The sequence below is a fragment of the Heptranchias perlo genome, chromosome 4 (genome assembly GCF_035084215.1).
Source record: "Heptranchias perlo isolate sHepPer1 chromosome 4, sHepPer1.hap1, whole genome shotgun sequence".
NCBI classification, from domain to species: Eukaryota; Metazoa; Chordata; class Chondrichthyes; order Hexanchiformes; family Hexanchidae; genus Heptranchias; species Heptranchias perlo.
Window position 1 is genome coordinate 43,947,289 of NC_090328.1, and position 24,708 is coordinate 43,971,996.

Below are 24,708 nucleotides of genomic sequence, written 5' to 3' on the forward strand. Positions count from 1 at the left end.
ACAAGCTGACATCAGATATCCATATGATGAATCCTTTGGAAATCCTCCTCGCCGTCCAGCTTCCAGGGGAAAGAGAAATCCCAACCAAAAGACCGGCTTACCAGCAGGAGCTGTGGCCTATGATAGTAAAACACTCCTACCTTGACAGGCGGTAACGGAGGTCAAGTAAAAATAAAACAGTAACTGGCACTGACAAAGACCAAAAAAAAACAATTCTACAAAACCGACAACAACCACAAGTGAAAAAAATGTTTAAAAAACTATACTTACCAATTCCAGAGTAATACAGTTTTAGGAGGTACAGGGAGGCACTTTCAGTGACTGTGTACCGACAGGCCTGCCCTCTGCTCCAGCAATTTTTCTTAGTGCACCTGGCTGAGCTCACTCAATGGAGCAAAGCAGAGCAATTTCCAGAGAAGACAGGACAAAAGGTTCAAAAGTGAACAGCGCTACCACGTGCGCACCTAAAATGTCAGGACATCAGATGATCGAAAGCCTTCGATCTGATTTCAAAAGCAGGAATAAGATTAAGGGGTGAATTTCCACAGGGGTTTTCAACTCATCCGCCGAAACATCAACTGAAGAGCCATGGAAACCCCGGGAAAATGGCCTGAATAGTGTTTTCTCCCCCAGGGTTTCCTTGGCTCTTCTGCCGAAGTTCCAGCTGACGAGTGAAAGAACCTCAGCAGAAATTCACCACCGAGGTTGGAGGAGCCAACTCTCCAAACCCCAGCTAGCTCGAGAGCAATTCATACTCCCTTGGTAAAGCGTAAATGTACACTTAGACTGTTCAGTTCAGAGGGCTCCCTCTTAGGTTTTTACCAGGCAGCATCTATATATGCTTCAAATGTAATCTGGAAATAGGTTTAGGGTGAGGAGTCTTCCCTCTCCCCACACTTTGCATTGCCAGTTGATACAAATGGGCAGATCCGGAGTTCCCTTCCTAGGATAAGCAGGCTAGTTGCTTAACATCGTTTGCATGGAAGTATTGACAAGTGCTTTGCCCTAGACTAAATGCTGACTGAGTAAATTACATGCATTATACGAATATAAATATTTGTTGAATGTACGCAAGTGCATAAATTATAGCAATTATAAATTATGCACACACCAATATGCAAATATGCATAATCACTGAGGGGAAATTGCATCCCAGCTACTTAAATTATGGACGAACAATAGCAGATTTTGAAGGTTGTTCCTTTCAATGTATAATTTATAATTCCTTTAATTTGATCCATAAGAAAAAAGTAGAACAATTGAAAACCAAATGAAAACTCAGTATTGGGAGAAAACTTTAAGAACCATGGGGAAGAATTACCCCATATGTAGCAACATTGCACAAATGCCTATTTTGATTGCATTTATCTCTTTGCTATGCTTCTACCAGATCATATCTTCCTGACCATGGGTATGATATTCCAATATTTATCCAGATTTAGCAAAAAATTAAAATTCACTACTTTTTACTCATTGAAAGTAACATTGAGAAGAATTCCAGACGCCATGAGCTGGTATTTCATCGTTACTACCTGGGTGTGAAGTATTGCCTAGGTACACTGCAGAAGGGAAACTCAGATGGGGAGGGTCACATTCCCGTGGCAGAGACCACACGATTTTACCTCCATTTAACTTCATGGAAGGAAAGTCAGGCGGGCTCCGTTACAGGCTTGCGATCCTCCCCGCCTGATTTTCCTCTCCAGGCTCCCCTCAGGCAATGCAAAACAAAGTCTTAAATAAAGATAGGAACTTCTAAACACTTCTGCTAGTCCTGTCTTCCCTTTTTTTCCATTCTCTCCTTTCTTTATACAATTGTATTTTTGATGCTTTAACTTTAAATTTACTTTTTTCGACTAAAATTTTGTATTTTCACCTTTTTGTTTTAAAACCTAACTTTTAAACCCTCTTTTCACTTTGCTTCTGCTTCTTCTTGCTCAGGCCGTAACAATAAAAATCTACCCTAATGTGTCTGTGCTAGTTTATACCTTCATTTTATTTCTGGTATGTTGAGGACAGCACAAAATCTACACCAGATTAGAGAGTTTGATCAAGTAGTACATAGAGTCACACATCTGAGGGGTAATTTCACACATTTAGTAAAACAAAAAGTATTTTCACAGTGAAGTTCCCATTCTTATCCATTTTTCTCACAATATTTTTATTTTGCCTGGGTATAATCTAACAGGCTGTCAATGAACAATAGACCTCGCCTCAGATTTTTAAAGGATAAAATGCAACAGGCACAAAAAACACCAAGTCATTAGTTCCTAGAACAGGGCCTGTAAACTTTTAAATTTGGACTTGTTTCCCCCTAACAATTACTATGCAAAATAAGTTACAATGTCACATTATGAAAATGAAACTTTTTACAAGTTCCTCAGCATGGAGTTCATTTGCAGAGCAGTAAAGGACATTTCACTGATGTAAATTACAGTAAAATATACCAGCATTATTTTTCAATAATCTTTTGCTGATAATCAAATAACTCTTAGTGGTTGTTCTATGCGTTGTTGCATTTTTTTTGTCGATCATGTTTTGACACATCAGAGAGATTGATCAGATCATGTCTATGGTCTTTCCATTGGAGTTGATTTTCAAACAATTAAAACATTTTTTGCAGCTGTAGTGGGAGGCAAGAAGAAGCAAAAACAAATTGGGAAGAGGGATTAAAATTTAGGTTTTAAAAGAAAAAAGGTGAAAATACAAAGTGTAGGTGAAAAAAAAGTTAAATTAAAGTTGAATCATTAAAAATACAAGGATATAGAGAAAGGAAGGACTGGAGAAAAAGGGAAGACAGGGTGTTTAGAATTTTCTATTTTTACCATGTTTTGAAGTATTTATTTCTGTAATTTAGGATATTATTATTACTCATCATATTTGAATAGCTTTATTAGTGCATTACTGGAATTAATTACAACTTCATGATATGTGAACTGAAAACTTACAAAGTACACCATCCCAGTTTGCTGTTTCCTTGAAACTGCTGCCAGTCTGAGGGTTAAACCTGCAGTGATTCTCACCACAATAGTCTCATGGATAAATGGATCTTACAGACCTGGAAGATCCCAAGTTTGACCCTTTGTTTCTACTCATTCGGCTGATCTCAGCTGGAGCAGTGGGGATGCTCAAATTAGCCTCAGAGCCTACTGGGGGAAAATCTCTTCGAAGATTCCCCTTCCTGGTCAGCATCCAGAGACCAGTGATGGAAAGTGCTTCTGTGTGAGGACAGAATTGGGTTCAGCTATTTCCTCCCCTGCCTCACTACAGTTAAACAGCCTGCCGACACCATCAAGGCATAACGAATATCACTTGGGAGATGTACCAGAATGTGGTTAGCTCTTGTGGAGTTGTACCTGCATTAAATATGTAGGCATCAATTCCTTCAGAGGATGAAGGGTGAAAAGGTAGGGTATAGTATAAAATTGCAAAACCTGCAGTGATTATGTCATAATGTTAATGCTTCAGTGTGGACTCAGTCATGTATCAGTGATCTAAAAGGCCAGTGTTTTCCATGACAGCTGCTGTCAGCAAAAAAAAGGCCCCAAAACTAAATAAAATCACCCCATGAACTTTATTGTATTTATTGAAATATGATAGATACATGGGAGTGATTAAGGCAGTAATTTCATCTCAGGGTACAGATAATACTTACAAATGATTCAGCCTTTGCTCCAGCAGTTTATGACATCATCTGAGATGAGATTACTACCTTATAATTATTTCCAGGTATCCATTGTTCTCTATTTAATTATTATCCATTTGTAGAATATGGAAATAGCACAATGTCACATCTTACTGATTTTTGGACCTCACTAAATATTATGGGTCATTCCCCGCTAATGAGACATTAGTTGTAGTGTCCAGGAGCGTGCTTGCAACAGACAATAATATTTTAACCCAATCTATGAAGACACTCACTTCAAGGATTCTTCATCTCAAAGATTTAATAAAAAACTTTATTTGCAAGCTTGGAGTTTCCAAATGGCATGTGTATTGTTTTTAAATAGCAGATTTATTGTGAAGCTGCTCTTGGTGAGGCACAGATTATGTTGTTGCAAGGGGGGAGGGTGCTGGGGTGTGATTTTTGAGGGATGTGTGCACGTCTCCACTGAAAGGTTTTGGGGAAAAGTTTGTAAGAGTTCTCCTCAGGGATAGTGAAATGTTTTTTTTAAACTTTATTCCTGGAAAATCTTTATCCACTGTAAGTGGATAAATAAATAAATCTGTTCCTCTCATATACCACAGTTAAATAAATAAATCTCTGCACATAATATGGCTAGTAGCTCTTTATCCTTATGCCCATCTATCTAGCATGTGGATTTTTATAGAGTGCCAAGAAACATATAAAACTTCAGAAAATATTAAACTAAATTACATCCTTCCTTCTTTACCAAATAGCTCTACAACTGTACCATGATAGGGTCCTCCTTATTCTCACCTTCCGCCCCACCAGCCTTCACATTCTACAGATCATCCTCCGCAATTACCGCCACCTTCAGCGCGATCCCACCACCAAACACATCTTCCCCTTTCCTCCCCTTTCAGCATTCTGAAGGGATCGTTCCCTCCACGGCACCCTGCTCCACTCTTCCATCACCCCCAACACCTATTTTTTTATTCGTTCATGGGATGTGGGCGTCGCTGGTGAGGCCAGCATTTATTGCCCATTCTTAATTGCCCTTGAGAAGGTGGTGGTGAGCCGCCTTCTTGAACCGCTGCAGTCCGCGTGGTGAAGGTTCTCCCACAGTGCTGTTAGCAAGGGAGTTCCAGGATTTTGACCCAGCGACAATGAAGGAACGGCGATATATTTCCAAGTCGGGATGGTGTGTGACTTGGAGGGGAACGTGCAGGTGGTGTTCTTCCCATGTGCCTGCTGCCCTTGTCCTTCTAGGTGGTAGAGGTCGCGGGTTTGGGAGGTGCTGTCGAAGAAGCCTTGGTGAGTTGCTGCAGTGCATTCTATGGATGGTACACACTGCAGCCACTGTGCGCCGGTGGTGAAGGGAGTGAATGTTTAGGGTGGTGGATGGGGTGCCAATCAAGTGGGCTGCTTTGTCCTGGATGGTATCGAGTTTCTTGAGTGTTGTTGGAGCTGCACTCATCCAGGCAAGTGGACAGTATTCCATCACACTCCTGTCTTGTGCCTTGTAGATGGTGGAAAGGCTTTTGGGAGTCAGGAGGTGAGTCACTCGCCGCAGAATACCCTGCCTCTGACCTGCTCTTGTAGCCACAGTATTTATGTGGCTGGTCCAGTTAAGTTTCTGGTCAATGGTGACCCCCAAGATGTTGATGGTGGGGGATTCAGCGATGGTAATGCTGTTGAATGTCAAGGGCAGATGGTTAGACTCTCTCTTGTTGGAGATGGTCATTGCCTGGCACTTTTCTGGCGTGAATGCTACTTGCCACTTATCAGCCCAAGCCTGGATGTTGTCTAGGTCTTGCTGCATGCGGGCACAGACTGCTTCATTATCTAAGGGCCTGCGAATGGAACTGAATACTGTGCAATCATCAGTGAACATCCCCATTTCTGACCTTATGATGGAGGGAAGGTCATTGAAGAAGCAGCTGAAGATGGTTGGGCCTAGGACACTGCCCTGAGGAACTCCTGCAGCAATGTCCTGGGGCTGAGATGATTGGCCTCCAACAACCACGACCATCTTCCTTTGTGCTAGGTATGACTCTAGCCACTGGAGCGTTTTCCCCCTGATTCCCATTGACTTCAATTTTACTAGGACTCCTTGGTGCCACATTCGGTCAAATGCTGCCTTGATGTCAAGGGCAGTCACTCTCACCTCACCTCTGGAATTCAGCTCTTTTGTCCATGTTTGGACCAAGGCTGTAATGACGTCTGGAGCCGAGTGGTCCTGGCGGAACCCAAACTGAGCGTTGGTGAGCAGGTTATTGGTGAGTAAGTGCTGTTTGATAGCACTGTCCATGACACCTTCCATCACTTTGCTGATGATTGAGAGTAGGCTGATGCGGCGGTAATTGGCCGGATTGGATTTGTCCTGCTTATTGTGGACAGGACATACCTGGGCAATTTTCCACATTGTCGGGTAGATGCCAGTGTTGTAGCTGCACTGGAACAGTTTGGCTAGAGGCGCGGCTAGTTCTGGAGCACAAGTCTTCAGCACTACAGCTGGGATATTGTTGGGGCCCATTGCCTTTGCTATATCCAGCGCACTCAGTCGTTTCTTGATATCTTGAATCAAATTGGCTGAAGACTGGCTTCTGTGATGGTGGGGATATCGGGAGGAGGCCGAGATGGATCATCCACTCGGCACTTCTGGCTGAAGATGGTTGCAAATGCTTCAGCCTTGTCTTTTGCACTCACATGCTGGACTCTGCCATCATTGAGGATGGGGATGTTTACAGAGCTTCCTGTTCCCCGCCCCACCACGGCACCTTCCCCTGTGAGTACAGGAGATGCAACACCTGCCCTTTCACCTCCTCCCTTCCCGCAGTCCAGGGCCCCAAACACTCCTTCCAGTTGAAACAGCGATTTACCTGTACTTATTTCTGTATACTGTATTCGCTGCTCACGATACGATCTTATCCACATTGGGGAGACCAAACGCAGATTGGGTGACCACTTTGCTGAACATCTCTGTTCAGTCCACAAGCATGACCCTGAGCTTCCGGTCCTTTGCCATTTTAATTCTCCATCCTACTCCCAATCTGAACTCTCTGTTCCTCGGCCTCTCACACCATTCCGATGAAACTCGAGGCACAGCACTTCATCTTTCGCTTAGGCACTTTACAACCTTCCGGACTCAACATTGATTTCAGTAACTTCAGATCATAACCACTGCTCCCATTTTTTCAGACAGCAGCTACTTGTAATGGTTCTGCTGTTGCCATTTACAGCTTCATCTTTTGTTTCTTTACTTGTCCCATTATCACCCTCCTTGCCTTGCACCACCATTCCTTTTGACATTTAATCACTCCTGCCTCCCACTCTACCACAGACCTTCCCTTTTGTTCTTCCCTCCCCTACCCCCCCCCCCCCCCCCCCGCCCACCGCCCAGGTTCCCTGGCTCTATACTTGCTTAAAAACTGTTAAATCTTTACTTCTTCCAGTTCTGACGAAAGGTCATTGACCTGAAATGTTAACTCTGTTTCTTTCTCCACAGATGCTGCCTGACCTACTGAGTATTTCTGTTTTTATTTCTGCAACAGTACTTATTTTTGCTGAAAGATTTGAGTTAAATAAATGTTTAAATTCAGGACTTTTATTCAGAACCTTCTTTAAACTTGATTAATGCCATAGTCCTTTCAGAATTTGCTACTTATATTAGTTGTTGTTCTTGAGATTTTTCTTCATATACATAATTTTTTTAAAATGCAGCTTCTCTGACCATTTAGAATACACTACAAAATATAAATGTTTCAAATTTCAAAAGCTGTAGGGCAAGGGGATGAAGCTGTAGCCCCTTTCATTTCCCACCACCCCTCGTCCCTTGTCACCTCCCCTCCCTTTCTCCTGCTTCTCACCATCTTCTCACTCCCATCACCCCCTGCAGCGTTGCCTTTCCTTTGCTATTCTTTCCCATCACCTCAACTCATCTGTCTCTGTTCCCCCCGACCTCCGCTATAACTCCTTCTGCCCCTACCTTCAAATAAATGGCAAAACCATCAATCCAGTAGCCACCCAAAAACATCACATCACATCAAACTTCTTTAGCCCTACGTGATCAGGCATGTCTTAATCATCTGATTGAATAAGTTCGGAAATAAATGTACCCTGTCCTGTATGACTCTAATCTCCATCAATAACAAAGCAGGACATAAGTGTGCATTCTCCTTTAATAAATTGAACTCGAAAGCAACCATAAACCAACCTCACACATGCTTCTCCTGGATGTGAAACATGCCTTTCTTTCTGCTATTCTAGTGCTTCTCCTAAATGCTACCTGAGGGCTAGTATCGCAACAATTCGGCTGCTCTGTGCTACAAAAGTCTCATGGGATTGAGTGGCTGCTCTGGTGAGGTTGTTAAATTTCTTCTGCACTGCAAAACAATCCTGTGGTTCAAGGTGATGTGGTAATCACTGCTGCAGACACCTCCCTCCACAATGTGTGTACCATATTTTTGGCAGGTTTTTGGCCTGGACCCTAAACAATCTATCCCTCCTGCTCCATATCTCTGTTAGGACAAGTGGGTCCAGCTTCCTGAAATGTGCCACTTGTCTCATCAAGCTGGCTGCCATCCTTGTCACCCAGGTTGCCTGCTTCCTCCAATGCTGCCATTGCCCCTTTAAGCAGCAGCAGGGTTTTATATTTCTCCTCCAGTTATCTTATCCCCCTTGTCGCCATTCATGGTCTTTTGAGGCCCAACTCCTACCTCTTCAGGAGTTTTCTGCCCCCCGCCCCCTCCCACCCCCCATGTTGTTGTTGGCTGTATTTAGACAGAATGCAGACCGTTGCATATTTACGTTAAAAGATCCCACAATTTACACCGGGATCGACACCATGACCTCAAGGCGGGCGGTCGTCCCCCTCCGCATCAGTTCTGACGACACCTTTGCAGGCACATTAATTAAAGCAGATTTGTCCAAGTGCAGCCAAAATAGTTTTAAGAGAATAACAATTTAAACAAAATTCAGGACTCAGCCCTTTAACAGGATACTTTTCCTTTCACCCAAACTTCAGCAAAAATAAAATTAAAAATTGCTTACTGGAAAGGTCAAAGAGTCAAATATGATGAAACTTCCCAAACTCGTAATATTGCCATAATTGGTAATATTTAAATAATTGTCTGACATTTCTTCTGCATTATCTAATCATGCAATTTGCATTGAGACTCATATGTAGCATAAGCCTCTGTGTCTTTAGTTAAAGCAAAATGTCTCAGTAAACCTTTTTCTGATTACTTCTACAACTCTGTCACTGATGCTATTGCCCAGAGTAGTTGAAAGGTTAAACAAAGCACCACAACTGTCAAAACTGACTGAAACCAACTGGTGGAGAGCTATCAGAAAGTAATCAGTGCTAATAGGTACATAATGACTAACACTGGCTCTGCTTGCACACAGATACATCACAGCAGACATAACGCAGCCTAGATTACAACCTAATTTAAGGAAATGCGGGATACTCCAGTCAGTCTGTGGTTAAAGAACAAATGGGCAAACTAAGATTTGAGTTAAAACATTTATATATTTTTTTCAAAGGACTAATAGGCCATGGAAACTGTATAGCTCAATTAAAAGTCACTTTACCTAGAGTAACGATGTGGATATAAACAAGTGAGCTTTAGCTCAGTTCACATTTCATCGCTGGGAAATTTGCTCGAAGCTACTAGTGGCAAGCACTGATACTGTAGGGCCAGTTAACACTTAATCCACAGAAATTCTTCCGCAGGTCAGTTCTTTCATACGGAATGGTCTTCAGACTTTAGTGTTTTCAATTGCAATATATTCAGTACATACTAGACATTTTGTGGAAATACTGGTTAATATCAAGTACTATCTGCATGAGAAAAGATGTTGCTTTATTAATGAGTTCCCTAAGGTAAATATCCAGATTTGTGTGGGTCTGCTTTATATAGCATCCACAATCATGCTTGTGGAAAGACTGACCTATTCTCAAGCTCTGAGACTGAGGGCTGGAGGGTTTCACCAATGGAGGTGAGTCAGGACAGGACTTTCGCTCAGCGTTCCAACCCCACTGTGACCCTGACCTATTTTCCTAGTTCAGGGCTCATTATAGAGGCAGAGCAGGCTCCCAGCAGCATCTCCACCACATGGAGAGAGCCCACCACCCCAAGGAAGCAAAACTCAACACCCACTGCAGATCCAAAAAGAGTAGGAAGCTGCATTAAAGACAGCAGAAGCCCCCTGTTTTTTTTCCCAAAAATTTAATGGGCAGGCTGTTACCTCACAGAGATGGGAGCAGGAGTGGTGCCCATTATTAGGCCCCTCCCTCCAACAGAGCTTACTACCACTGTCCTGTTATGTAACACCACCTGTTTTCTGCCAGTATCTGGAGTTGGCTGTACTTTAACCAGAAGGCAGGGAAATCAATCGGTTTCCTGGTTGCCCCCGCCATCATTTAAATGCAGCGGGGTGGTCAAGGGTTGGGCAGCCGAGCTCTCTGCTGGGAACGGGTGGGGGGAGAGGACAAAACTTTCTAACAATGCTCTGAGGAGCTGGGATCCAGCATTTTTGCCCTGATTTTCTTTGTTCTTTTGCCTGGTTTCAGGTAGTACAGTGGAACAAAATCCAAGCTAAAGTATGCAATTGCTTACAACAATGGATTACGTACTCAATCCTGGGAGTAAAGAAAAGTTTTCTTTTTATCGATGTTTCTCTTTTGCTCTTTTATTTTCTCCTCTTACCTCTCCTCTTCTGATAGCCCAGATTCATGCAGGGGCACTGTCCCATGGGCACCAGTAGTCTTCCTCTGCCTTGCCCATGACCATTCTCAGGTGTGAGCCTGGACAGTGAGTATCAGCAGGATATTTGACCAATTATTGGATCACTGCTGAATCTGATCTTGTCCTCACCCAAAAGCATGCACATGTTTGCATTCTCCCCCCGCCTCCCCGCACACTTTCCAGCCAGTGTCACGGAGCAATTAAGAGCAAGAGTCCTAATGGTTAGTTCCCTTCCTAACCTAGGGCTTCTGACCAAAGAATAGACAGCAAGTGTTTCAATGTGTGATAAAGTTTTATTTTAGTTTTAGAACATAAACCTAAAAGAAAAAGCATTTCAGCTGGTTGGCGAGTCTAGGACTAGGGGACATAGCCTAAAAATTAGAGCCAGGACTTTTAGGAATGAAGTTAGGAAACACTTCTACATGCAAAGGGTGGTGGAAGTTTGGAATTCTCTTCTGCAAACGGCAGTTGATGCTAGCTCAATTGTTAATTTTAAATCTGAGATTGATAGACTTTTGTTAACCAAAGGTTTTAAGGGATATGGGGCTAAGGTGGGTATATGGAGTTAGATCACAGATCAGCCATGATCTCACTGAATGGTGGAACAGGCTCAAGGGACTAAATGGCCTACTCCTGTTCCTATCTTCCTATTCATAGGACTTGTGGATGTCCTGTGGCATTGCTCATTATTAGTCAATGGTTACACTGTTTCAAGGGAAGGTCATTGGGATGTTGAAGTTTGTATTTAAACTAATTAAGTTGTTGTGGAACCAGCATGATCAGCAGTAACTCAGGATTGCTCAGATTTACAGCATTAACATTAATGCCCATGGAAAATAGGGTGATTTAACATGGAAGAATATCAGCATTAATTAATCCAAAAATAGGGTTGTCAACAATAAAAAAGTAAAAGTGGAAAATATACTCACTTCATATCACCCAAGGTGGAGATGGGATAGTGTCATTCACTTGGTAGGTTTATGCCACCTGAAGTCTTACAGTGCACCGATGCAATTTAGGTAGCTCACGACCTTTAATGCTTTTTTTAAATTCATTCATGGGATGTGGGCGTCGTTGGCGAGGCCGGCATTTATTGCCCATCCCTAATTGCCCTTGAGAAGGTGGTGGTGAGCCACCTTCTTGAACCGCTGCAGTCCGCGTGGTGAAGGTTCTCCCACAGTGCTGTTAGGAAGGGAGTTCCAGGATTTTGACCCAGCAAGAATGAAGGAACGGCGATATATTTCCAAGTCGAGATGGTGTGTGACTTGGAGGGGAATGTGCAAGTGGTGTTGTTCCCATGTGCCTGCTGCTCTTGTCCTTCTAGGTGGTAGAGGTCGCAGGTTTGGGAGGTGCTGTCAAAGAAGCCTTGGCGAGTTGCTGCAGTGCATCCTGTGGATGGTACACACTGCAGCCACTGTGCGCCGGTGGTGAAGGGAGTGAATGTTTAGGGTGGTGGATGGGGTGACAATCAAGCGAGCTGCTTTGTCCTGGATGGTGTTGAGCTTCTTGAGTGTTGTTGGAGCTGCACTCATCCAGGCAAGTGGAGAGTATTCTATCACACTCCTGACTTGTGCCTTGTAGATGGTGGAAAGGCTTTGGGGAGTCAGGAGGTGAGTCACTCGCCGCAGAATACCCAACCTCTGACCTGCTCTTGTAGCCACAGTATTTATGTGGTTGGTCCAGTTAAGCTTCTGGCCAATGGTGACCCCCAGGATGTTGATGGTGGGGGATTCGGCGATGGTAATGCCGTTGAATGTCAAGGGGAGGTGGTTAGACCCTCTCTTGTCATTGCCTGGCACTTGTCTGGCGTGAATGTTACTTGCCACTTATTAACCCAAGCCTGGATGTTGTCCAGGTCTTGCTGCATGCAGGCTCGGACTGCTTCATTATCTGAGGGGTTGCAAATGGAACTGAACACTGTGCAATCATCAGCGAACATCCCCATTTCTGACCTTATGATGGAGGGAAGAACATTGATGAAGCAGCTGAAGATGGTTGGGCCTAGGACACTGCCCTGAGGAACTCCTGCAGCAATGCCCTGGGGCTGAGATGATTGGCCTCCAACAACCACTAGCATCTTCCTTTGTGCTAGGTATGACTCCAGCCACTGGAGAGTTTTCCCCCTGATTCCCATTGATTTCAATTTTACTAGGGCTCCTTGGTGCCACACTCGGTCAAATGCTGCCTTCATGTCAAGAGCAGTCACTCTCACCTCACCTCTGGAATTCAGCTCTTTTGTCCATGTTTGGACCAAGGCTGTAATGAGGTCTGGAACTGAGCGGTCCTGGCGGAACCCAAACTGAGCATCGGTGAGCAGGTTATTGGTGAGTAAGTGCTGCTTGATAGCACTGTTGACGACACCATCCATCACTTTGCTGATGATTGAGAGTAGACTGATGGGGCGTTAATCGGCCGGATTGGATTTGTCCTGCTTTTTCTGGACAGGACATACCTGGGCAATTTTCCACATTGTCGGGTAGATGCCAGTGTTGTAGCTGTACTGGAACAGCTTGGCTAGAGGCGCAGCTAGTTCTGGAGCACAAGGCTTCAGCACTACAGCCGGGATGTTGTCAGGGCCCATAGCCTTTGCTGTATCCAGTGCACTCAGCCGTTTCTTGATATCACGTGGAGTGAATCGAATTGGCTGAAGACTGGCTTCTGTGATGGTGGGGATATCGGGAGGAGGCCGAGATGGATCATCTACTCGGCACTTCTGGCTGAAGATGGTTGCTATGATGATTATTAAGCAACCACACTTTTTCCTTTATTTAATTTTCTTAAAACTGCGATTATAATATAGTTTGATTTCTATCCCAGGCAAACATCAGCAAAATGTGTTCTTTTTGTACTGTGGGGCTGACCTTCGCTCCTGGTGGGAAGCTGGTGGGAGCAGATAGCATTCCTGCCCGGCAGTTGGAGTCAGATTTTAACTGCCAGGCCTCATTTGAATGCTACTGGTCAGCTGCTCGCCCATTTCAGGCGGAAAACAAATGCTGGCTGGCAGGAGAGGACGAATATAGGGCAGTCTGGAGGCGACATCAGAAAAAGGCTGCCAGCAGCATGGTAAGTCTGCAAAGAGGGGTGTGCAAGGGTTTCGTGGCTGGGGAAGGGGTGGGAGTCTGGGGCAATAGAGGCCTGGACTTTCCTTGTGAGGCCCAGAGGAGCCCTCCTGCACCTCCTGGTCCCACTGAGGAAAGTTTTTGAACTTACCTTTAGTGGCCTTGCTGACTTATCGACAGCTTTGCCTGGCAGGGCGACCCCCGCTCCTCCCCCCCACTTTCAGTAGCGGGTTAAAAAGCCATTGTATGTCATGTGACCCCACATTGTATTTAATAACAAGGCTCCCACCGGAATTCGACAGGAGCCTCATCTGCCGCCAAAACCACTGGTGTTAAAATGTCAGATTGGCAGGAACAGAGCAGGAAATGGAGATATATTTGGCTCTATGAGTGCTAAGTCAGGCTATTGCTTGACTAATCTGTGGGACACTCCCCAACTTGTTTTGAGGCGGGGCGGGGGGGTTGACGTGAGCGCAAGCTCCCACTCTCCTCTACTCCAGGGGTGAGTAGCCACTCAGGGTGAGGGGGGAGTGGGGGTTGGTTTGGGAGAGGGCCGCGCGCATGCTCCAGGGTTTGTTGTTCATGACTCTACACTTGGGCCTCAGTCCCTCAGATGTTATTGAGGAGGGCTTTGCAGGTTGACTGGGCTGGGATTGCCTGACTCTTGTCCATTGATGATAGGTCCATTCAACGATTCTCTTATTCTGTTTCGTAGTAAATGTTTTGCCACTCAGTGGCTTGCTAGGCCTCTTCAGAGGGCATTAAGAGTCAGCCACATAGAGTGTAGAATGGAGTCATGTGTAGGCCGGATTGGATATCGTCAGCAGTTTCTTTTCCCTGAAGGACATTAGTAAGCCATTTGAGTTTTTCTGGTACCACAAATTCATAGAATCATACAGCATAGAAAGAGGTCATTTGGCCCATTCAGCCCATCATGCCTGTGCTAGCACTTTGAAAGAGCTATTCAATTAGTCCCATTCCTTTGCTCTTTCCCCATTGCCCTTCAATAAATTACAAGATGTATTGAATTAAATTTCATAACTTGCTATAGTGGGATTTGAACTGTTGATTTTTGGGTTGTTAGTCCAGTACCATAATCCCTATTTCAAAGCTGACTGAGTGCACTGTAATTGTCAGCTGTATGTGCAAATAATCATAGTAAGTGCATTTGGGAGTTTTTATACATTAAACGCGCTTTATGAATGCAAGTTGTTGTTGTAGTAAGTCTTCAATCTTTCTCATCAGAACAAAAAAGAAGCAATCACACTACTGGAAGTGTACTATGGACTCCCAAATAGTCAGAGGGAGATAGAAGAGAAAATATGTAGGTAATTTCTGAGAAGTGCAAAAAAAATACGGCAGTAATAGATGGGGATTTCAACCACCCTAATATTAACTGGGATAGAATCAGAGTAAAAGCTATAGAGGGCGCAGAATTCTTAAAATGCATCGGCAGAACCTTTCTAGCCAATACGTAGCAACCCCACGAGAGAGGGGGCTATTCTGGACTTATTTTAAGGGAATGAAGCTGAGCAGGTGGAAGGAGTATCAGTGGGAGAGCATTTTGGTGGTAGTGATCATAATTCAGTTAGATTTAGCATAGTTATGGAAAAGAACAAAGATAGAACAGGAGTAAAAGTTCTCAATTGGGAAAAGGCCAATTTTACTAAGCTGAGTTGTGATTTGGCAAAAGGGGATTAGAAACAACTACTTAAAGGTAAATCAGTGTCAGAGCAATGGGAGGCATTCAAGGGGGAGATAGTGAGGGTTCAGAGCAAATATGTTCCCACAAAGAGAAAGGGTGGCACTCCCAAATCTAGAGCCCCGTTGATGGCAAGGAACATACAGGGTAGAATAAGGCAAAAAAGGGAAGCTTATGTCAGATACCGAGAGCTCAAACTGCAGAAAGCCTAGAGGAGACTAGAAAGTGCAGGGGTGAAATTAAAAAGGAAATTAGGAAAGCAAAGAGAGGGCAGGAAAGAATATTGGCAATTAAAGTCAAGGAAAACCCAAAGATGTTTTATAAATACATAAAGAGTAAGAGGATAACTAAGGAAAGAGTAGGGCCTATTAGAGACCAAAAAGATAACCTGTGTGTGGAGGCGGAAGATGTGGGTATGCTTCTTAATGAATACATTGCGTCCGTCTTCACAAAAGAGGGGGACGATGCAGAGATTGTAGTTGAGGAGGAGGAGTATGAAATATTGGATGGAATAAACATAGTGAAGGAGGAAGAATTAAGGAGAATAGCATCTTTGAAAGTAGATTAATCGTCAGGCCTGGATGAAACGTATCCCAGGCTGTTAAGAGAAGCAAGTGAGTGGTGCTGGAGGACTGGAGGACTGCTAATGTTGTACTATTGTTTAAAAAGGGAGAAAGGTATAGACCGAGTAATTACAGGGCAGTCAGTCTAACCTTGGTGGTGGGCAAATTAGTGGAAACAGTTCTGAGGAGCAGTATTAATCGTCATTTAGAAAGGCACGGATTAACCAAGGACAGTCAGCATGGATTTGTTACGGGAAAGTCATGTCTGACTAACTTGATTCAATTTTTTGAGGAGGTAACAAGGAGGGTCGATGAGGGTAGTGGATTTTAGCAAGGCTTTTGACAAGGTCCTAAATGGCAGAATGGTCAGGAAAGTAAAAGCCCATGGGATCCAAAGGGAAAGTGGCAAGTTGGATCCAAAATTGGCTCAGTGGCAGGAAGCAAAGGGTAATGGTCGACGGGTGTTTTTGTGACTGGAAGGTTCTGTTTCCAGTGGGGTTCCGCACAGCTCAGTACTAGGTCCCTTGCTTTTTGTGATATATATCAATGATTTCAACATAAATGTAGGGGGCATGATTAAGAAGTTTGCAGATGAAACAAAAATTAGCCGTGTGGTTGATAGTGAGGAGGAAAGCTGTAGACTGGTCACGTGAGCAGAAAAGTGGCAAATGGAATTCAATCCAGAGAAGTGTGAGGTAATGCATTTGGGGAAGACAAACAAGGCAAGAGAATACACAATAAATGGGAGGATACTGAGAGGTGTAGAGGAACAGAGGGACCTTGGGGTGCATGTCCACAGATCCCTGAAGGTAGCAGGACAGGTAGATAAGGTGGTTAAGAAGGCATACATGATACTTTCCTTTATTAGCCGAGGTATAGAACAAAAGAGCAGCGAGGTTATACTAGAACTGTATAAAACACTAGTTAGGCCCCAGCTGGAGTGCTGCATACAGTTCTGGTCACCACATTACAGGAAAGATGTGATTGCACTAGAGAGGGCAGAGAGGAGATTGATGAGGATGTTGCCAGGACTGGAGAATTTTAGCTGTGATCAAAGATTGGATAAGCTGGAGTTGTTTACTTTGGAACAGAGGAGGCTGAGGGGAGATTCAATTGAGATGTATAAAATTATGAGGGGCCTAGACAGAGTAGATAGGAAGGACCTATCTCCCTTAGCAGAGAGGACAGTAACCAGGGGGCATGGATTTAAAGTAATTGGTCGTAGAATTAGAGGGGAGCTGAGGAGAAATTTTCTCACCTGAAGGTGGTGGGGGTCTGGAACTCACTGCCTGAGAGGGTGGTAGAGGCAGAAACCCTCAACGCATTTAAAAAGTACTTGGATATGCACTTCAAGTGCCATAACCTATGGACCAAGAGCTGGAAAGTGGGATTAGGCTGGATAGCTCTTTTTCAGCCAACACAGGCACGATGGGCTGAATGGCCTCCCTTTGTGCCATAAATTTCTATGATTCTATGAATCTACATTATACTACATGATTATTTTTTGCAGTGCTGTACTGGATCCCGATCATTTTCTTTACTATATTTTGTATTGCAATTGCAGCAAGTTACTGGATTAATTTGAGTTATGTATACCAAGCTACTCAAACTAACGTGTCTGACACCTGAGGTTACCTACAGACATGGCAACCTCTCTTTATGCACGTTATCTTTCAATCACCCTCATTCCTCACCTTGATACTTTTCTTCAACTCAGACACCATTTTTGGATATTCTATCCAGGTTCTGCGGGTACTTGATTCAGGGACAAAATGATGACCTGCTGCATTTGTTTGATTCATCTAATTTTCAGCAATGTGGCCCTCACTGTAACTTAATTTCTCCCTGAAGTTGCACACTTAGATTGGCCCACAGTGTGCTATACCAGTTGATACGCTGCTAGCTACTTTAGCAGTATTTTTTTCATTGCTTTTGGATTAGCCATATAGTCATGGATTACTTTTAGCAAACCATAACACACCCGATCTTCCAGGAAATGCATTGAGTGAAGTCGTATGTTCCTGCTAGTGCACTAAAGAAAAGGCAAAAAATTGAACTTTCCACTAATGCATAATCTGTGCATCAAAAGGAACTTCACATCCACAGAGATTTCTGAGACGGGCCTCCATGCAAATTATTGCTCAGGGTTGTTGCCCTCAACCAAATGTTAATAAGAGCCTCTGCTCTAAAGATTATCTGGGCACAGGGGCTTCCTCCTCCCTGCTGGTAATGGCCATTCCATCATTTAACTATCTGAATGTTTCTGTTTTTTGATTTGATTCTTATATTTGTTTCTCTTGCCTACTTTCTGAGGTTTCATCTGAGAAAGGAGCAGAGAGATAACTCATTTCTAGGTCTCTGTTAATATTGTAGTGTTATCCATTTGGATGGAAAATTGTGGGGGTGGGGGGAGATTCCCAAATTCTCACCATGTGACGCTCCATGATAGGAGTGCTGAAAACAAATATATATATCCCTGTGTGGCTTTTAAAAAGAAATAAAACTTTCTGTAAAATTTCTCTGTCTTTCTCTCTCTGTCTGTTTACGGGTACGGTAGCATAGTGGTTATGTTACTGGACTAGTAATCCAGAAGCCCGGACTAATAATCCGGAGTCATGAGTTCAAATCCCGCCACAGCAGCTGGGGAATTTAAATTCAATTAATTAAATAAAATCTGGAATTAAAAAAAACTAGTATCAGTAATGGTGGCCATGAAACTACCGGATTGTCGTAAAAACCCATCTGGTTCACTCATGTCCTTTAGGGAAGGAAACCTGCTCTTACCCAGTCTGGCCTATATGTGACTCCAGACCCACAGCAATGTGGTTGATTCTTAATCGCCCTCTGAAATGGCCTAGCAAGCCATTCAGTTGTACAATCTCGCTACAAAAAGTCATAATAAGAATAAAACTGGACGGACCACCCGGCTCCGGACCACTAGGCACCGGACATGACAACGGCAAACCAAGCCCAGTCAATCCTGCAAAATCCTCCTCACCAACATCTGGGGACTTGTGCCAAAATTGGGAGAGCTGTCCCACAGAATAGTCAAGCAACAGCCTGACATAGTCATACTCACAGAATCATACCTTTCAGCTAACGTCCCAGACTCTTCCATCACCATCCCAGGGTATGTCCTGTCCCACAGGCAGGACGAGACCCACCAGAGATGGTGGTGCAGTGATACACAGTCAGCAGGCAATGGCCCTGGGAGTCCTCAAGATTGACTCTGGACCCCATGAAATCTCATGGCATCAGGTCAAACATGGGCAAGGAAACCTCCTGTTGATTAGGACCTATCACGCTCCTTCAGCTGATGAATCAGTCCTCCTCCATTTTGAGCACCACTTGGAGGATGCACTGAGGGTAGCAAGGGCACAGAATGTACTCTGGGTGGGAGACATCAATGTCCATCACCAAGAGTGGCTCGGTAGCACCACTACTGTCCGAGCTGGCCGAGTCCTGAAGGACAGAGCTGCCAGACTGGGCCTGCGGCAAGTGGTGAGCGAACCAACACGAGGGAAAAGCCTACTTGACCTTGTCCTCACCAATCTATCTGTCGCAGATGCATCTTGCCTTGACAGTATTGGTAGGAGTGACCACCGTACAGTACTTGTGGAGATGAGGTCACATCTTCACACTGAGGACACCATCCAACGTGTTGTGTGGCACTACCACCATGCTAAATGGGATAGATTCAGAACAGATCTAGCAGCTCAAAACTGGGCATCCATGAGGCACTGTGGACCACCAGCAGCAGCAGAATTGTATTCCAGCACAATCTGTAACTTCATGGTCCGGCATATTCCTCATTCTACCATTACCAACAAGCCAGGGGATCAACCCTGGTTCGATGAGGAGTGCAGAAGAGCATGCCTGGACCAGCACCAGGCGTACCTAAAAATGAGGTGCCAACTTGGTGAAGCTACAACACAGGTCTACATGCATGCTAAACAGCAGAAGCAACATGCTAATGACAGAGCGAAGCGATTCCATAACCAACTGATCAGATCAAAGCTCTGTAGTCGTGCCACATCCAGTCGTGAATGGTGGTGGACAATTAAACAACTAACGGGAGGATGGAGGCTCTGGAAATATCCCCTTCCTCAATGATGGCGGAGTCCAGCACATGAGTGCAAAAGGCAAGGCTGAAGCGTTTGCAACCATCTTCAGCCAGAAGTGCCGAGTAGATGATCCATCTCGGCCTCCTCCCGATATCCCCACCATCACAGGAGCCAGTCTTCAGCCAATTTGATTCACTCCACATGATATCAAGAAACAGCTGAGTGCACTGGATACAGCAAAGGCTATGGGCCCCGACAACATCCCGGCTGTAGTGCTCAAGACTTGTGCTCCAGAACTAGCCGCGCCTCTAGCCAAACTGTTCCAGTACAGCTTCAACACTGGAATTCACCCGACAATGTGGAAAATTGCCCAGATATGTCCTGTCCACAAAAAGCAGAACATATCCAATCCGGCCAATTACCGCCCCATCAGTCTACTCTCAATCATCAGCAAAGTGATGGAAGGTGTCATCGACAGTGCTATCAAGCGGCACTTACTCACCGATGTTCAGTTTGGGTTCCACCAGGACCACTCGGCTCCAGAACTCATTACAGCCTTGGTCCAAACATGGACAAAAAAGCTGAATTCCAGAGGTGAGGTGAGAGTGACTGCCCTTGACATCAAGGCAGCATTTGACCGAGTGTGGCACCAAGGAGCCCTCGTAAAATTGATGTCAATGGGAATCAGGGGGAAATCTCTCCAGTGGCTGGAGTCGTACCTAGCACAAAGGAAGATGGTAGTGGTTGTTGGAGGCCAATCATCTCAGCCCCAGGACATTGCTGCAGGAGTTCCTCTGGGCAGTGTCCTAGGCCCAACCATTTTCAGCTGCTTCATCAATGACCATCCCTCCATCATAAGTTCAGAAATGGGGATGTTCGCTCATGATTGCACAGTGTTCAGTTCCATTCGCAACCCCTCAGATAATGAAGCAGTCCATGCCCGCATGCAGCAACGTCCAGGCTTGGGCTGATAAGTGGCAAGTAACATTCACGCCAGACAAGTGCCAGGCAATGTCCATCTCCAACAAGAGAGAGTTTAACCACCTCCCCTTGACTTTCAATGGCTTGACCATCACCGAATCCCCCACCATCAACATCCTAGGGGTCACCATTGACCAGAAACTTAACTGGACAAGCCAGATAAATACTGTGGCTACAACAGCAGGTCAGAGGCTGGGTATTCTGCGGCAAGTGAATCACCTCCTGACTCCTCAAAGCCTTTCCACCATCTACAAGGCACAAGTCAGGAGTGTGATGGAATACTCTCCACTTGCCTGGATGAGTGCAGCTCCAACAACACTCAAAAAGCTCGACACCATCCAGGACAAAGCATCAAGCTTGATTGTCACCCCATTCACCAACCTAAACATTTACTCCCTTTACCACTGGTGCACCGTGGCTGCAGTGTGTACCATCCACAGGATGCACTGCAGCTACTCACCAAGGCTTCTTCGACAGCACCTCCCAAACCCACGAGCTCTACCACCAAGAAGGACAAGGGCAGCAGGCACATGGGAACACCACCTGCACGTTCCCCTCCAAGTCACACACCATCCCAACTTGGAAATATATCGCCGTTCCTTCATCGTCACTGGGTCAAAATCCTGGAACTCCCTTCCTAACAGCACTGTGGGAGAACCTTCACCACACGGACTGCAGCGATTCAAGAAGGCGGCTCACCACCACCTTCTCATGGGCAATAAATACTGGCCTTGCCAGCAATGCCCACGTCCCATGAATGAATTAAAAAAAACACTTAATGCCCTGAATCTTAGCTCTATCAGCTGAAAGACTGTCCTGGGAGTTTCACCCCTTTCCTACCATGAACTAACTGACTTCCACTCTAACCAAAATGTGGATGCACCATGTGGGCAGTCACAGGCTCACACACACGTCCCATTATTCCATGGTATGGCGCACTGGCAGACTAATGCGTTTCCCCACCCGGCCACCTTCCCTTTGTGTCTTGAAATGTTTTGTGAACTGCAGGAAAATGAAGGATTTATATTGGTTTTTATGAGCTTTACCCCTTGACTTCTAAAGCTATTCAAAGAATTTTCCTTGATACATCTAAATAATAAATGTTTAGTGAACCAACACAGGGATTTTCCTATACCATTATTCACGTTAATGTGTAGAGTTGCTTCACTCCCATATGATATAGACATTCAAAAGAGTTAGATGAAACAAAAAAAAGTTAGACTGTAATACTAAAATATAAAATGTGAAGAGGCAAGGAAATAATAAAAAAAAACGATTTGCAGTGCATACAAAACTTCCCTCCCAGCGGGGGAGCAGAAAGGTCAAAAGCTCACGAGTTGTGAAGTGCAGCTGCACTTTTTAACATTGCTTTCAAATAATTTACATTGTCAGGAATGAATGTGTTTGTTAATCCAACCTTTTAATTACATGATTGGGGAGGGGGTTGTGATGGGGGGTGGTTTGCATTCAAGACAGTTTTAAAGAGACAGAATCCCTTTTGCTTAAATAGAATGAACTTTAAAAAAATGCCCAAATAACCCTTGATCAGCATTCTGTTTTAAATTAGTTTTAACGTTATCGTAAAGTTTTGGTTATTTTACTGAAAGATAACTTCAATAGTGTGGAGAATGACCCCTATCTTTATAAACCTTCAAACTATTTTCAATGAAAACTTCATGTAGAAAAGTTTACTTACAGGCTGTCTTCTTAAGGATTAGGTATCATCTCGACTAGGTATATCATGAGTAGTTGTTTTTATTGGCAGATGGGATGGACATTTCAGCACGCAGAAGAATATTTTGTGCCCAGCAAAACACTCAGGGCACATTACAGGATGTTTAAGAATGACAATTAGACATCTTCCACACACATCAAAGAGAAGTAGGTTCACGTAATAACCTGAGGCATTCCAGAGTACAATAAAAGCCATTAAAAACTGCAGTTGTGAGAAAAATGGGATATTGTTTTTATTTTAAAGTTCATAGGCTTACCTAAAAGTAACAAGAAGCGATCTGCTCTGGACATGTTTCAGAATTGCTGTATGATGCCTCATTGTCAATTGGAGTGCTGATTAAAACCTCTTTTGTGTGTGTACTTTACTTGTCTGTGCATGTGTGTGTTTGTGGCATAACTGTTCGGTCTTTTCTTTACGTTATTGATTGTGAGGTAAAGAAAGTGATTTATAAGATTCCTTTATGATTAAAAGTGGAACATTGATTCCTCTGTTGCAGTTTTCAAAATGTCACCTGATATTCAGACAGGCTGATTCTCACTGCACGTCAAGTGGGGATGTTAATGTGGTAGGCAGTTTCTAATTCATGCTGTTCTCTGAAGAAACTCAGATATTGCAATCTTGTTCTATTTTGTTGATTGCTGTTCAAATAGTCCTTCGTTACTCAAAGGGTTAATGATGCATCAATGGCAAACGTCTGTCCAGAACAACTCATGTAGGCTAAATGCTGTCAGCCCTGTTACTGCTGAATTCTTCTGCTGTATCTTAAATGAGATGCTTGTTTTCTAACATATTAAAATCAGTATAATTGATTTACTATACATTTCTAATGCTAAACATGATAAGGTGTAATTGGAGAAATGGACAGAACTGAAGAACAATTTTAACTTGAAGTATTCTTCATCAGAAAGTTAATGTAAACCTTAAGGATAATCTGGAAATGTTTTAGATTATCTTAGCTTTCAGAAAAAAAAAGTTCATAGTGATTTCAATTAAATTTAATCAGCATGGTTAATAATAATACAGGAGGAAAAACAGTCTTCAACTATGACCTAGTAGCACAAGAGGTAAAACATTTGCTTCCTAAGCAGATGGTCGAAGGGTTGAAACCATAGGGCAGCCTGTCACTTCAATCCGCCTGTCACTGCTCAGATGAGATTCAGCAGCTCTTGTCTGGTGAAGTGAAACATCTCATGACATGAGGGGAGGACCTGGCATTGTCAGGACTGTGGGCTAAAGGACCTCCTGCACTCTATGAGGATTTATCACAAAAACACAGTCACCATTAATGTGGTGTTTGAAATAGTGGGTAGAATTTTGCCAGATCATGTAAGCATTGCTAAAGTCCTATTTATTTTCTATCCATATGATAGATTTTCTACATACTTTATCATATATATGTCCCTTACATTGGTGTTTGTTGTGTCAATGGTGCCATATCTCACCATGGCAAAGTGTGAAAATGAATTCAATAAACCTGGTCATATGTAGGGTGCCAGCAGAAAATGATCATGAAAGCCACCTAACTGGTGCACTAATATCCTTGAGGAAAGGGAACCTGGCACTCCTACTCAGTCTGGCCTAAACGAGACGCCAGTACCACACTACATGATTGACTCTTAATGCCCTCATGGCACCTAGAGATGGGCAATACATACTCCTTGCCTGTATTGCCCACATCTCAAGAACAAGTAAAATTAAAAATCCTCAGGATTTCTGTTCTGTAGGACATAAATTGTAAAAGCAGTTCTATATTCAGCATATTCAAGAAATACTCATAAACTTTCAATTAAAATTGAACCTTCAATTAAACCTTCAGTTTAAACGCTTCAATTTTAGTGATACTGGCAAACTGCTGCCATTTTGAATGAGGAATTTTGGCACTTTACAGACCGGTATTCCTGCTCTTCAGTGTAGAATCCATGACAATATACCACTGCTTTAATAATTCAGTACTTTGCATGTATCCCTGCTGCACTCACTTAACTGTTACCTCACCACAAAACACAAGCTCCACACATTTGCTACAACAGATACTAATTGACATTTATACTGCTACTCATGGCAACCCCAGATTTGGCATCAGTGCTCTAATGTAACTGAGTCAGAGCTAATGCCTCGAGCAGAAAGGAGTACCATCTCATGAGATGATTTTTCTCCTGTGCTACTGGAGGTACAGAATTGCTGATGACAAATGTAGATGGATGTCTTTCATTCCACCATTTATTTTGGT

General features: G+C 43.8%; 1 long non-coding RNA gene across 3 annotated transcripts in view; it reads right to left on the reverse strand.

Annotated features, from left to right (window-relative positions):
• LOC137320481 (uncharacterized) overlaps positions 1-24,708 on the reverse strand; it is a 227,307-nt gene that overhangs the window by 61,160 nt on the left and 141,439 nt on the right. The window lies entirely within an intron of this gene.